Genomic DNA, 13,238 nt, shown 5'->3' on the forward strand with positions numbered 1-13,238 from the left:
TCAAAGGTAGGCACAGGTGACAGCTAGGTTATTAGCTCAAAGTGCCAACACACCGCTTGGCTATACTGAATAGCATTTATAGCTTCATGGAAACAAATAAGACACTTGGATTGTTGCACAACATACAGATGTCAAGCCCGCATCACATCTGACTCAGAGCTAGTTTGACTCAGGCCAGATGTGAGTGCTTAAATCAGCCATCACCTTCACTGTGACATGACTGCCCACTAAATGTGTGTAGAAATGTATCTCTTATCCTGGTATGCGTATTGAAAGAAAATTTAACATACTGAGTGATAACAAGGTAATATATTGGTTAAAATATGGTTGGATATTTAACCCCGAAAGGTAGTGTACGTTTTGTTTTGTGTAGTTAAACCATGGTCATTCATTTTCTCTTGACAGAGGCCCGGGGAGCTGAGGAAAAAGCATTTAGCAATAGTTCCAGGAAGTATGGTATCAGGAACAGAGCTATAAAAGTACAGGAAGTGAGGCGGCCGGAGGTAAAAACTTGGGTATCAAAAAGAGCGTTTGGAGGTGATTTGTCATAGAGTCTCTTTTAAGAAATAATACTTCAGAAATTGATGAACCACAGTGTAGTGTGGCCGGAAAACTTCTCTGAAGAAGAAAAGTTTGGTCAAGGAACATTTCTGAGGGTTTAGCTCTGAATCTATTCAGAGCTTTTGGACAAAGGGGAACCTAGGTTACAGTATAAAGAATTACTGACGCAGGTACAGGACCTTTACTCAGACCGTCAGACATGCAATTTTATGGTTCTGATTGTTATATCAACACAGCCAGATAGATGGTACACTATACTGTGAGTGGCTGAGTGCCATATGTTTTCATGGCATTGTGTGGTAAAGTGCCACAAAATGTTGAGCCTGGAAAGTTCCTTTCTGACCTGCCTGCTGGAAATAATTAATCGTAGGGGTGGTTGTAAATATTGTCATGAAAGTCAAAAGTAATTCTAGATCAGCATTGTTTCTCTGTAAAGCTTCATAGGCTAGTAAAGGCTATGCTCTTTAAAGACTAAATGAAATGGTATTCCATATAGTGATGCATTTCCAAGTGAAACAGAAGTAAAGCTGTGCACATCTCAGCCAATCTGGGGTTGGACTGCTCTGGAGCTTTCCAAGTAACCTCCAGACACCACACCATCCAGATGGCTGTCTTTATAACCTGACTATGCGCTCTGGTTTTGAGAATTGGCGAGTACTATGACCAACCTGGATGTCATATGTCATAATATGTTTGATTTTTCTTTTGTGGACCAATATTATTGGTCCACAAAAGAAAAATCAAACAAGGCAGTGCAGTATTTCTAGCTTAAAATGTTTTCAGACACAAATGTTAGTGCAAATGAGAGCAATTGTAATGCGTACATGTTTGTTTACATTCAACATGCTCTCTATTGTCTAGCTGCTAGCATTATAATGATGTGAAAGATTGATTCACAGGTGCATGCAAGTATAATTGGCTTTTTTATAAGAGGGTAACGCACCATTGAAGTCAGAGTGAGGTGGTTACAAGAAAAGTAATGAATTGGTTAAAATTGGTTGGTATAGTAGGTTCTGTATACATGCTGATGTAAGCATGCATGTATTTTTGTTTTGTTTGTTTTTGACCGGAAGTAATCAGATTTTGATTTTGATATAAAAATACACAAACATAGAATGTATGCTCTAAAAGTGTGGGGGGATTTATTTTTATATACCGGTATTTCAGCTCATATTAAGAAAATGCACAAAAAGTACACAATGACCCGCACACCGTCTGCACTTGCATATTCAACTACATTTATTTTTATTGTGGACTTCTGGTATTTGGACTGAACTGACATTTATCATCATACTTTGCTAAAGCTTCAGTACACACTGCTCTAATGCCACATTAGAGTTCAATAAATAGTCAACACACAATTGTGCATGTGTATGGAGTGCGGTATGGAGTGCAGTCATGTTGGCCAGCTATAGGTAATGTGAGTGTTTATCAATTAGTCCATTAATCATGAGGTCTCCTTGGACCATTAAGCCTCCAGCAACAATGAGAGGAAGCTCTTGTCTACAGTCTGCCTACTGCTATTAGACCACTGCTAACCTAGCCTCGGAAACCACAGGCGCTTCGCTTTACTGTTAACCTGACTGGAACCACACAGAACAAAACCACCATACACTCATTTTTAATTGACAGTTTACAATTTAGGCATATAGCAGACGCTCTTAATGATTTGGCCCTTTGTGTGTGCGTGTGTGCATGTGTGCGTGCGTGCGTTGCGTGCGTGTGTGTGAAGATGATGAAGGAGTATATGAAGGACATGAGTTTTTTTGGAGTGAGTCTGTCGTTCTGATTGCAGTTCATTTCATAGTTTTGGAGCCAGAAGGGAGAAGAGTCTGGGACGTGTGGAGCGCTGTCCCAGGTGTTTTAGTGAAGTTTCTGCCAGCTTCCCTGTGTTGGCTGACCAATGGATGAATAATGTCAAGCATCCTCAATTATAGGTCCACAGACCTGCATTTGATATGATTTTCTGTGATGCCAGTGCTGTAGAAGAGTGATTTAAATCTGAGAGTTAATTATTTTGTACTCTCTCAGAGTTACAGACCTGTGATGTAGACCACATCCTTTTTTGTGGATTATGGGTAAAAAGGAAACGGTGAAAAAACCCACACATGCACGCACTACACTGTAACCATTAAACAGCAGAAGACTTATTTCCCAGCTGTTGAGTGTTCAGTGAACCAATAAACAACAATAGGATAATCATTTCCCTGTGAATCTCTGACCGCATATTGATGACGTCAGTATTGCCAAACATGGAGCACTGCGGGACAGTATATCTTGTTATTATTATTCACATGTCAAAAGATAAGGACATTTGACACTGATTTGTGCAATGTAGTGGTTTGCAAGATTGGAGACAGACAGAGGGACACAAAGATTAGATACGGGCGACATTATAGACAAACTCTCTTCTTTCTATAGACAGCTCTCTTCTTAGGCGCCATGCGCATGATTTTTGTTGAGAAGGACTTAAAGAGCGTACTATATGATTCTTAGACATCTGGGAAAGCATGTTTTATCGTGATTCTGCGCAGACATGATGAGTGTTCTACATTGGATAGCAGCAGCTGGAGGAGTCATATGGATCCAGGACATTAATGGACAGAGATAAGATATATATTTGTCTGGCCGTGGCCTCCATAGCGAGCTCTGGTACTCAATGGAGGAGCTTTGAGTGTTTGCCATTCAGTTCCTGACTGCATTATATTTATTGATCCCTCTCTCCAGGCTCTGATAATTGTTTTCCTTTCAAGAATTTTGTTTTACTCGTACCACTCAGTCCTACAAGATCACTCATGCCGAGTTAAAGCTAGTGCAGTTAAAGTAGAATTATTCAGAATCTCACACCCCCCCAGCTGACCTCTTACACTCAGGATGCCTAGTCTATCCCAAATGTAGCAGTGCCATTATCACTATTCACTAAGGGTGATTGGGAATCGCAGTAAAGAAAAAAGAAAAAAAAGTCTCCTTTCTTATTAACATTAGAAACTCAGGAAGCTTTGCAGTGTTTAAGTACATTTTCATTTTTTGTATATTGTTTTATTTTATTATATATCTTTTACATAAAGATAGCCCGATGAAGGCCCCATAGGCCGAAACGTTGTTGTTTCCCTATTAAAAGTTGGTCACTGCATTTGAAGACAGTGTGCGGGTGTTTGTTCCTTTTTCATTGTTGGGCACCGTACCCTCTCCTACGCACCTGTCGCCTGTAGGTGTGCAAAAGTCTTGCTTTTTAAAGTATGGTAAGTAAAATATGGTTGAATATTTAACCCCGGAATGTAGTGTACAGAACAGACAAATTGTGTTTTGTGTAGTTAAACCATGGTCATTAATTGTATGTTGACAAGGTTTGATCATAGGGGGAGCTGTGGCGAAAAAGCATGTTAGCAATAGTTCCAGGAAGTGAGGTACCAGGAAAAGCTATAAAAGTACAGGAAGTGAGGCTGCCGGGGGTTGCATTCTATAGGTTTAGACTAGAGTGTTTGGTGATGATTTGTGAAATTGATAAACCACAGAGTAGTGTGGCCGGAAAACTTGAGAAAAAGAAAAGTTTGGTTAAGGAACATTTCTGAGGGTTTAGCTCGAATTAGTTCAGAGCTTTTGGACAAGGGGAACCTGCTGTGGCGGAATATAGCAATATACTGTCATCAAAGCTGGTACAGTATAGTGACTTTATATATTGTCAGATACTTGCATGAGAGGGCCTGGGGGAGAGGGGAGTGGAGTTAGCTGCTTTTGCAGACAGTTTGAGGGTCCAATTGAGTTGGTTTTGTCAGAAGCACTTTAATACTTTTAATTGGTTATGTTATGTGTTTTTTTTACTAACACACGGATATGAAGGGTGTTCAATAGCATTGATTTATGAAAAAAAGAAAAACCTCAAAAATTGTGGTATCTGCATGCTTTCTGCCAGACAGCGACAATATGTAACAACTGTAACAACAGTAATACTTTTATTTTGTACTTATGTATAAGCACTGCCATATACTTCTACTTCAGGTCTATGAATATGTAAGCCGGGTAATACCTATTTTGACCAAGTATCATTTGTTGGTGATTGTACTCTGTCTTCTCTATGTCTCCTGTGTTTTATGATATCGACTCTGTGTTTTAATCGACCATAAATCTTTATAAGGGTCAGTCGTCCACAGAAGTGAGGAGGGAATTGGTACTGTAGGAGCAAGTACAGTATGTCAATAGGCTGATCATGTGGACATGAAGTCTGGCACTTAGTCACTATTAGGCCTGAATATATAGGCCTATATGTCATCAAGTCCGTCGTAAGTTTAACACATACTTATTTGTTGCATATTGAAAACGGCCAATCTACAAGCGCACACTGCATTACTTGTCACCTATCCATCCATCCATCCATCTTCAACCGCTTAACCGTAGTCGGGTGCGAGGGCAACAGCTCCACCAGAGAGCTCCAGACATTCCTCTCCAGAGCAACATTAGTAACTTCCTCCTGGGGGATCCCGAGGCATTCCAAACCGGCTGCAAACCGGTCCAGTGAGAGCTGAAGGTCATGGACCGATGGTGCCATCACGACCACATCATCTGCAAAAAGCAAAAAGAAATACGTGTCACCTATATACCTTTACCTATGCAATATAATTTCAAACAATGACTTAATATTGATCTTAACAACATAAGAGGCCATCTGGAAGCGCTTGCTCAGTACTTCACATGCCGCACCGACCCGACGATCACAGATTAATGGGATGTATTCAAACTAGAATTTCGCCGGCCTTCGGCCGGCGAATCCTAGTTACATTGCAGCGCAATATGGGAAGAAGGAAATTCTCAGTAGTGTGCCCTGCACATATGTAGTAACGGATGGGTTATAAAGTATTAATAATAACAGAAAGTGTTTTTTATTTCTCATAAATACGCAAACATGGTGAAACAACTACAGTCACAGAGAGCAGTGCCAAGGTAGCTGCTGCCTGCTAACGATGCAAACAACAGCCTTGCCTGTCGTGTGTGTGTGTGTGTGTGTGTGTGGGGGGGGGATAGCACTAATTTTCGACATTTTACTGTGTCATAAATATTTACATCTGTAGCCTATATTGTGATTACATTTGACCGTACATTTGACTCTTGTGTTATATTCTTGTGAAATATTCAGTAAAGTATTGTGGTGAAATATTCACCCCAAGTTGATAAGATATGCAGAGAATATAATACCAAGAACCCCCAGTTTGAAATGCATTAGGCCACAGACCCCCATTTGATACCATTTGCTCTCTGGGAAAATCAGGGTCCATTTGGTTCCATTTGTATGCTCTTGGAGTATGATGACTGCTAACAGTATTATCATAAAATATGTCTCAGTTTGAAGATTCAAAAAAACATATTTCATATGTGTGAGCTTGTAAAGTAGAACGTTCAACCTAGAGACAGTGTTGCCAAGTCTGATCATTATAAGCTACTTTGGACTTGTTTATCTATTGGTAGTCCTTGACATGGAAATATTTGAGTTCCACTGCTCTGAAACAACATTAGACAACAAAGTTTGACAGTCAACACTATAATTGATTATTTTAAGACTAATTTCCGGACCATTTCTGATTTACCTACTTTGAACTGGCCTATTAACATTTTTATAGACCTGGTTGCTTGTTTCACTCTCACATCCACGATATGTGGCAACCCTGGTTTGTTTTGGTTTGCGTGTGGATGTGTTTTTGTGTTGCTTTAGCATCTTTATCACAGTATAGCTATCAGAGGTTGCAGCAGCTGCTGCTGTCATGAAAACGCAAGTTTCTGTCCCAGAAGCTCACGTTAGGTCTGCGCACACTGTATGTTGCTATGGCAACCTGTCATCAAATGCTGCTAACGTTGTGGTCAGCACTGTTAGCATGTGTGCTATCAGGCAAAAGCTGAGATAGATATAAAACTACTGGCCAAAATGTCATACAAAACACAACAACTAAAATCGGAATGTAATTGTGACCTACAGACCATCATGATTTGCTTGCTGGACCTATAATTAATTTATTTGCATTAAATTGCCACTCGCCCATATAAATAAAAAGCAATAGCCTGCATGTGTGTGTGTGTGTGTGTGTGTATGTGTGTGTGCGCGTGTGCGCAAGACAGACGTGCGTGTGTGTGCAGGCTGAGAGCTGGTGACTGTGATTGACGTGTGAGCTGGATAAATCAGTGAGAGTTGGAAAAAGCGCCCGCAGAGCCAACTCGCAGGCAGTGCCTCAGGCCAGATGCCCGAGAATCGGTACAGGAATCTCTGGGTCACCAGTTTTGGTGTGACACACACGGCTTCCACATTTAGCTTCATACTGGGTGAAAGTGGCGTTCCAAAAATTATTTTTCCCCTCGGAATTCTTATTCACAATGAGATGGAGTTGAGGTGTTTGTGTTTGCTTGCTGGAGCTATAATTAATGTATTTGCATTAAATGTCCACTCGCGCATCGAAGTAAAAAGCAAGATGGCTGCCGATTGCGAGCGGAGAGACGGTGAGAGTAGTGACGTGTGAGCCGGGGGCGGGCCTCTGACAACAGCATGAACACAGGGCAGTGTTGCCAGGTTTGCGAATTGTAAGCGAGTTGTAGTGTGTGCAAGTAGCCTGGTTAAAAGGGCTTGTTTCTGCCGCTGTTGGGGCAACAGAACATGTCGACCAGTTTTGTTAACCGCTTTTGGTCAGGTGACCAACTCCACAAATGTTAAATTAGATAGCCCACTCAGCCGTTTAGAAATCGAATTGTACTCATAGGCAAAACTAAAGGAACAGCCCGCACATCTGACTTTAAAGAGCCTAGTAAGCAGATCAGAAAGCCAAATGTGATAACTGTAATAAGTTAATGGTCTATAGGCTCACTCAGCAGCCTATAAACTTAGTACAGGGTCCCGGTTATAGGGAGTGGAGTCACACACACACACGGCCCTTATTCAACAAATTTGAATGTGACCAAGAAGTGGGCACATGCTCATTTCAATGCAATGCTCAACATTTATGAATCTGTTGTCAATTTGACGTGAGCATTGCTGACCATAAAATCATCTAAACCAGCTTCTACATATTCACTCAAATATATAACCTATACCGGTTATGTCAAAATATTTATTTTGTAAAGGCAGTAGCCTACATCGACTACTATATAACCCTAATGTATTGACAGTGGTTAATTGTGATTTTAAGTACAGTATTTAACCAATGAAAAGTATGTTCCATTTCCTGAAAAGTATTTGGTTCCGACAGCAACCAAATACAACATCCCCTTGGAACAGGAAGCAATATTTTATGTGAAATGTGGTTTTAGCGCGATAATTAGGCTGCATGTGTCACCTTCAGATCATAAAATATCTGGGTATTCGTGTTTTTGGGACATTTCTTTTTCATGGTCATCTGTTTCCAGTTGTGTAAGGAGTCTGTCTGAGGCCATTTTCTTTGGCCAGAAGGGGGCTGTAAGTTGTAACCACTAACCAGTGTTGTAAAGTAACTTTACTGCCTGTTACTTAAGTACAATTTTGAGGATTTGTTTTTACTTTACTGGAGTATACAATTTTCAGTACTTTACCTTACTTTATATACATAAATACTGTATTTTTACTCTGCTATTTTTTTTACTTAATAAAGTTATAGTTACTTTGAAGTAATTACTACTAGTAAATAAAAGCTTTATGAACCAGCCCTCTATATAATTTACTTTGGCTATTTGAAAATGGCCGATCTACAAGCTCACAACACATTGCTTTGTGATGCCTTGTGAGCTTGTAGATCTGCTATTTTCAAATCATTTGATATCTTGGAAACTTGCAAAATGGGACATTCAGCGTAAAGAGTACTTTCTATTTTTGGCATTTTGACGCCACCTTTGTACTTTGTAAACTTTTACTTGAAAGTATTTATTCATTGCAGTATTGATTGTGACACACACACACACACACACACACACACACACACACACACACACACACACACACACACACACACACACACACACACACACACACACAGTGTATATGTTTATATTTATAAACTGGACTGGCCAGACAAAACTGAAGCTGCACAGGAAGGGACAGAGCTAGGCTGTCCTTCCTGAAGGGGTTCAGGTCCTTCAGAGTGTGCAACAGGCTGGCGTTCCCATGCAGCCACTGTTATATTACTGGATGTTCCCATGCAGCCACTGTTATATTACTGGATGTTCCCATGCAGCCACTGTTATATTACTGGACGTTCCCATGCAGCCACTGTTATATTACTGGACGTTCCCATGCAGCCACTGTTATATTACTGGACGTTCCCATGCAGCCACTGTTATATTACTGGACGTTCCCATGCAGCCACTGTTATATTACTGGACGTTCCCATGCAGCCACTGTTATATTACTGGATGTTCCCATGCAGCCACTGTTATATTACCACTTCACTTTCTGTCTAAGTACCTTGAATGATGCTGGCATGCATGCATCATCGTAGATATAGGTTTGTTTCCCTGCTCTTGTTTCTTTCTACAGGCAGGTGTTCGGGTGAATTTCACCCGCGTTTAGTGATACGCACAGACCATTCTCACGTGTCCTAGGAATTGGTGGACCAAAGGAGAAGTTCCCAGCTCCATTATCTTTTAGGATTTTTCATTTTTAAATCATTCCCAAATATTTTCACTGATTAAAGGAAATCTGTAACCTATTTGGGTACTCAGAAAACAGAAGGACACATAAAAGCAAGAGACAGTTCAGATTTACAATACTGTAGCAAATGACAGATTTATTTTAAGTACAATACTGTAGCAAATGACAGATTTATTTTTAGTCAGACTGACTCACTACGTCCAGCGTTTGTTTTTTGTTTTTTTCGCTTTTGTTCAAGGACTTACTGCACAGCTGTGTGCCTTTGGTATAATAATATGTGAATATTGTGGATGGAGGAACCATTTCATGGCTGAATAAAGTTTGTCATTCTGTGATCAGAATCAGATTCCTCCCTCCTCTGCGTGGGATACAGGACGGCATTGTAAACACAGAGACCGATCAACCCGATCACTGTTCCTGCATAGATCGCACAAGAGGCTGGCAAAAAATATCTTGTGGTCATCACTTCTGGCTTGAGCAATGCTAGTAGTACCGGCGTGGCAACATTCACGATGCAGAAGAACAAGTAATAGAAGGTTATGGATATTTTGGTGTGCTGTCCTTTAGCATTGAAATAGCTGAATGTGAGACAGGCTCCTACGATAGCCCTGTACAGCCACTCAAGCCATGGGCGTGAGCAGAATTTAGTTTTAAGAAGGCTTGCCCAGATTGTCCCCAGAACCCAGATGAAAGCAATGCCTATGGCACTGTAAGTGTTGAGGATGAGAAGCAGGCAGTAGCTGAGGATGTGGCTGGTGATAGTAGAGAGCTTGTAGAGGAGGTAGACGGCTGTTGAGAGACAGTACATCTCATTGACTTGGGGTAGACATCTGTGCAGTGACAATTGGTATTTCACCAAAGCCAAGGTGAGGTTGCAGAAAGAGAATACCATGCACACATCTGAAACAGATTATGATCAAATATGTTAGTTGAAGAGAAGCCATTGTGTTCTTTTCTTTTTATCAATGGAAATATACATACTGGACAATTACCACGTAAGTGTGCACTCACATCTGATGGCGCCGATCCGCTTTTCATCATGGCCCAGGATGAAAAACAGCTGGAGGATGAGCTGGGGGGCGCCCTCCAGGAATGACTCGATTATGGCCAGCATGCTCAGGTCAGCAGCCATGCCCATCAACCTCTCGTGGTCCTCTCTCCTCTCCTTCCATGCAGTCTTGATCAGCTGATAATACCTTGCAGTGGACCGTATGGCCATAATGATAATGTTATCATCAGATCATATATAATCTTTGTGTTTTACCAATTATTTGGAAGGCATAGGTCAGGAATCGCTGGTTAGCCTCATAACATTTATTGCCTAAGTCATTTTTTGCCCAAATTGTAATTTCTGCCTAATTCTACTCTCCTAACACTGCTGCTTTGTTGTGCCTTATTGCCTATCAGAATGTTGGTTACATTCGAAAAATGATGTATGCTTGTTGTATGAGATGTATAGCTAATGCAAGCTCGCAATGCATTTCCAATGGGAGTCACATGGTTTGACACAACATGTGTTGTATGAGGGGTTGGGGGGCAGTCGAAACACAGCCGAAAGCCGTACAACACAAATGTTGTGTCAAACCATGTGACTTCCATTGGAAATGCATTGGGGCAAGATGTATCACACCCTTTGTATACATCTAGCATGCATCAATGTTGTATGCTAGATGTAAAGGTGTGAGTCAGGCCTTAGGCAATTAGCTATGAGTAGTGGTGGAAGAACTTGTATTTTTCTTTTTAAATAAGTATTGTAGTATCAATACTACAATGTAGAAATACTCTGTTAGAAGTAAAAGTCCAGAATTACAAAATTACTTGCGTAAAAGTACTAAAGTACCAAAAGTACAACTACTCATTGTGGACAATGTCCCATATTTCAGAAGTTCAAAATGTATAAAACATCTTGTGTGTTTTGAAATACTAACCAGTAAGACGCCCTGAGGGCGATAAGCAACCTTGCGTGCAAACATCCGCCTGGGTGACAGCAGACTGCTGGGGGAGCGCTGGTGCTTTGGCATGGGAAGTCAGATCAACATATGGAATGAATTCTGTACTGGCCATATATGGAGCGTGTCATAAGTGTACAGGGTTTGATGAGGTCAGATGAACATATGGAATGTCAGAACAGGTCAGCTCCATATATGATATATAAGATCTAAGGGTGGCAGCAGGGGCAGTGTCTTGAGTGTACAGGGTTTGATGAGGTCAGTTCAACATAGCTCCATATATGGAGATCTAAGGGTGGCAGCGGGGGCAGTGTCTTGAGTGTACAGTGTTGGATGAGGTCAGATCACCATATGGAATGAATTCTGTATTGGCCATATATGGAGCGTGTCACAGGGCGTGACTGACGGCCGGACTGACTGACAGGTTAGGCGTGACTGACAGGTTTTTCAGGTTTTCATAGTAAACTGCGACCTATGGTCGCAATCAATCTACAACGTTTTCCCTCTGAGATGTAGTGGAGTAGAAATAAAAGTACTCAAAATTGGAAATCCTTCAGTAAAGTAAAAGTACCTCAGAATTGTACTTAAGTAAATGTACTTACTGTTACTTTACACCACACGTGGCTATGAGGCTAACTTGTTTGACTTTGGCAGAACTTATTGTAACAAGCAATCTGGCTGAGAACATGGTCAATAAGGCAGGATGAATCAGCAGTGTTAGGAAAATATAAATAAAGGTAGATACAAAATTGAATTCTGGACTTAACAGAGTATTTCTATATTGCAGTATTGATACTTTTACTTAAGTAAAAAGGTTTTGTACTTTTTCCACCAATGCATCATTCATTCATTCACTCATTCATTCATACCTGACAAAGATGTGCAAGCCAAATAGATGGAGAGCAACGAGTCTATTGTTGGACATATTTGATATTTCTGTCTGTGGATTATTTTTCATGTCATCTCTGTACCAGACATAGCTGAAGACCTGTGTCCCCACCAGCCCAGCCAGTGCGAACACAAGAGTCACGTGACCCCAGGCATGTTTGCCGTTAAAAAAAAACATCAGCGCTGTCAAGACATCTGATCCCATGTCCAGACCATACAGAAGCGGTCCCAGGATGACGAGAACCCATTGCAGTTTAGTGTAGAAGGGGTGTCTCTTGGTTTCTGTTGATTGTTGCTCGTTGATGGTGACGGTGTTGTCTTGGATGGTGTTTCCTTGGTGACTCGGTGTAGGGTCTTCCTTGCTGTCTGTTGGGTCAGCCCAAATGTTTCTTTGAACAACTGCCTCTTCTACCTCCTCTGCGTTGACCCTGCTTGCACTTGTCCGCGACTCGTTATTATTTACTTCCTTACCTAGACGTGTCGGTGCAACGTCTGCAGCAATGCCATCATCCGTTAATTCACACATTGTTCTATCATCGTTTTCTTTCTTTAGTTTTTTTAAGATCCCCCACATTCTTCCTTCAGTTCTCTTCTGTAATTAACATTAAAATCCTGCAGGTGTAGGCAGAAACGTTTTGAGTATGCATAAATGTCATGCAAATATTTCTCACTTTACTTTAAGTACATGCATTTTCTGTTTATATAAGAGCCGGAGAGACGCTTTTACTCAAGTACATTTTGAATTCCGGACTTTTACATGCAGTAATATCAATACTTAGTTTCATCCAACACGGCTTTGAAATAGCATCCTATTTCACATAGAAAGATGACAAACGTCTAAATGAATTATCATAGTACTTACAAATGTTAGGTTTGCGTTGTCCAGCAGCGCTCTGTAAATGCATGTGCTCAGCGTGGAGTTTCTTTCTTTTCTGAAACGCACATGGTGCTAATATGTTGGTTTATGTTTTAATCGTGCCTCTAGGGTGGACGGAAACTGGTTAGACAAGAAATGCCACGTAGGTTAGTGTAAAGTGTGTAGGCCTACTTTTGGTTTTTTTTACGATTATTTGTTCTAGTTAGTAGACTAGTTAGTTTATTTGTTCAAAAGAAAAGGAAGTCCATCTGACCAAGCGGGTCACAACCCAGGGCACGGAAGGACACGACACAGGCAGTTGTTCTCAAGTAGGGTAGTAGTAGTGTGAATGCGTCACAGCTGTGGTCGTTCGTAAATAAGGCACACT

Source organism: Protomyctophum bolini, assembly GCF_963924005.1.
Source record: "Protomyctophum bolini genome assembly, chromosome: 22".
NCBI classification, from domain to species: Eukaryota; Metazoa; Chordata; class Actinopteri; order Myctophiformes; family Myctophidae; genus Protomyctophum; species Protomyctophum bolini.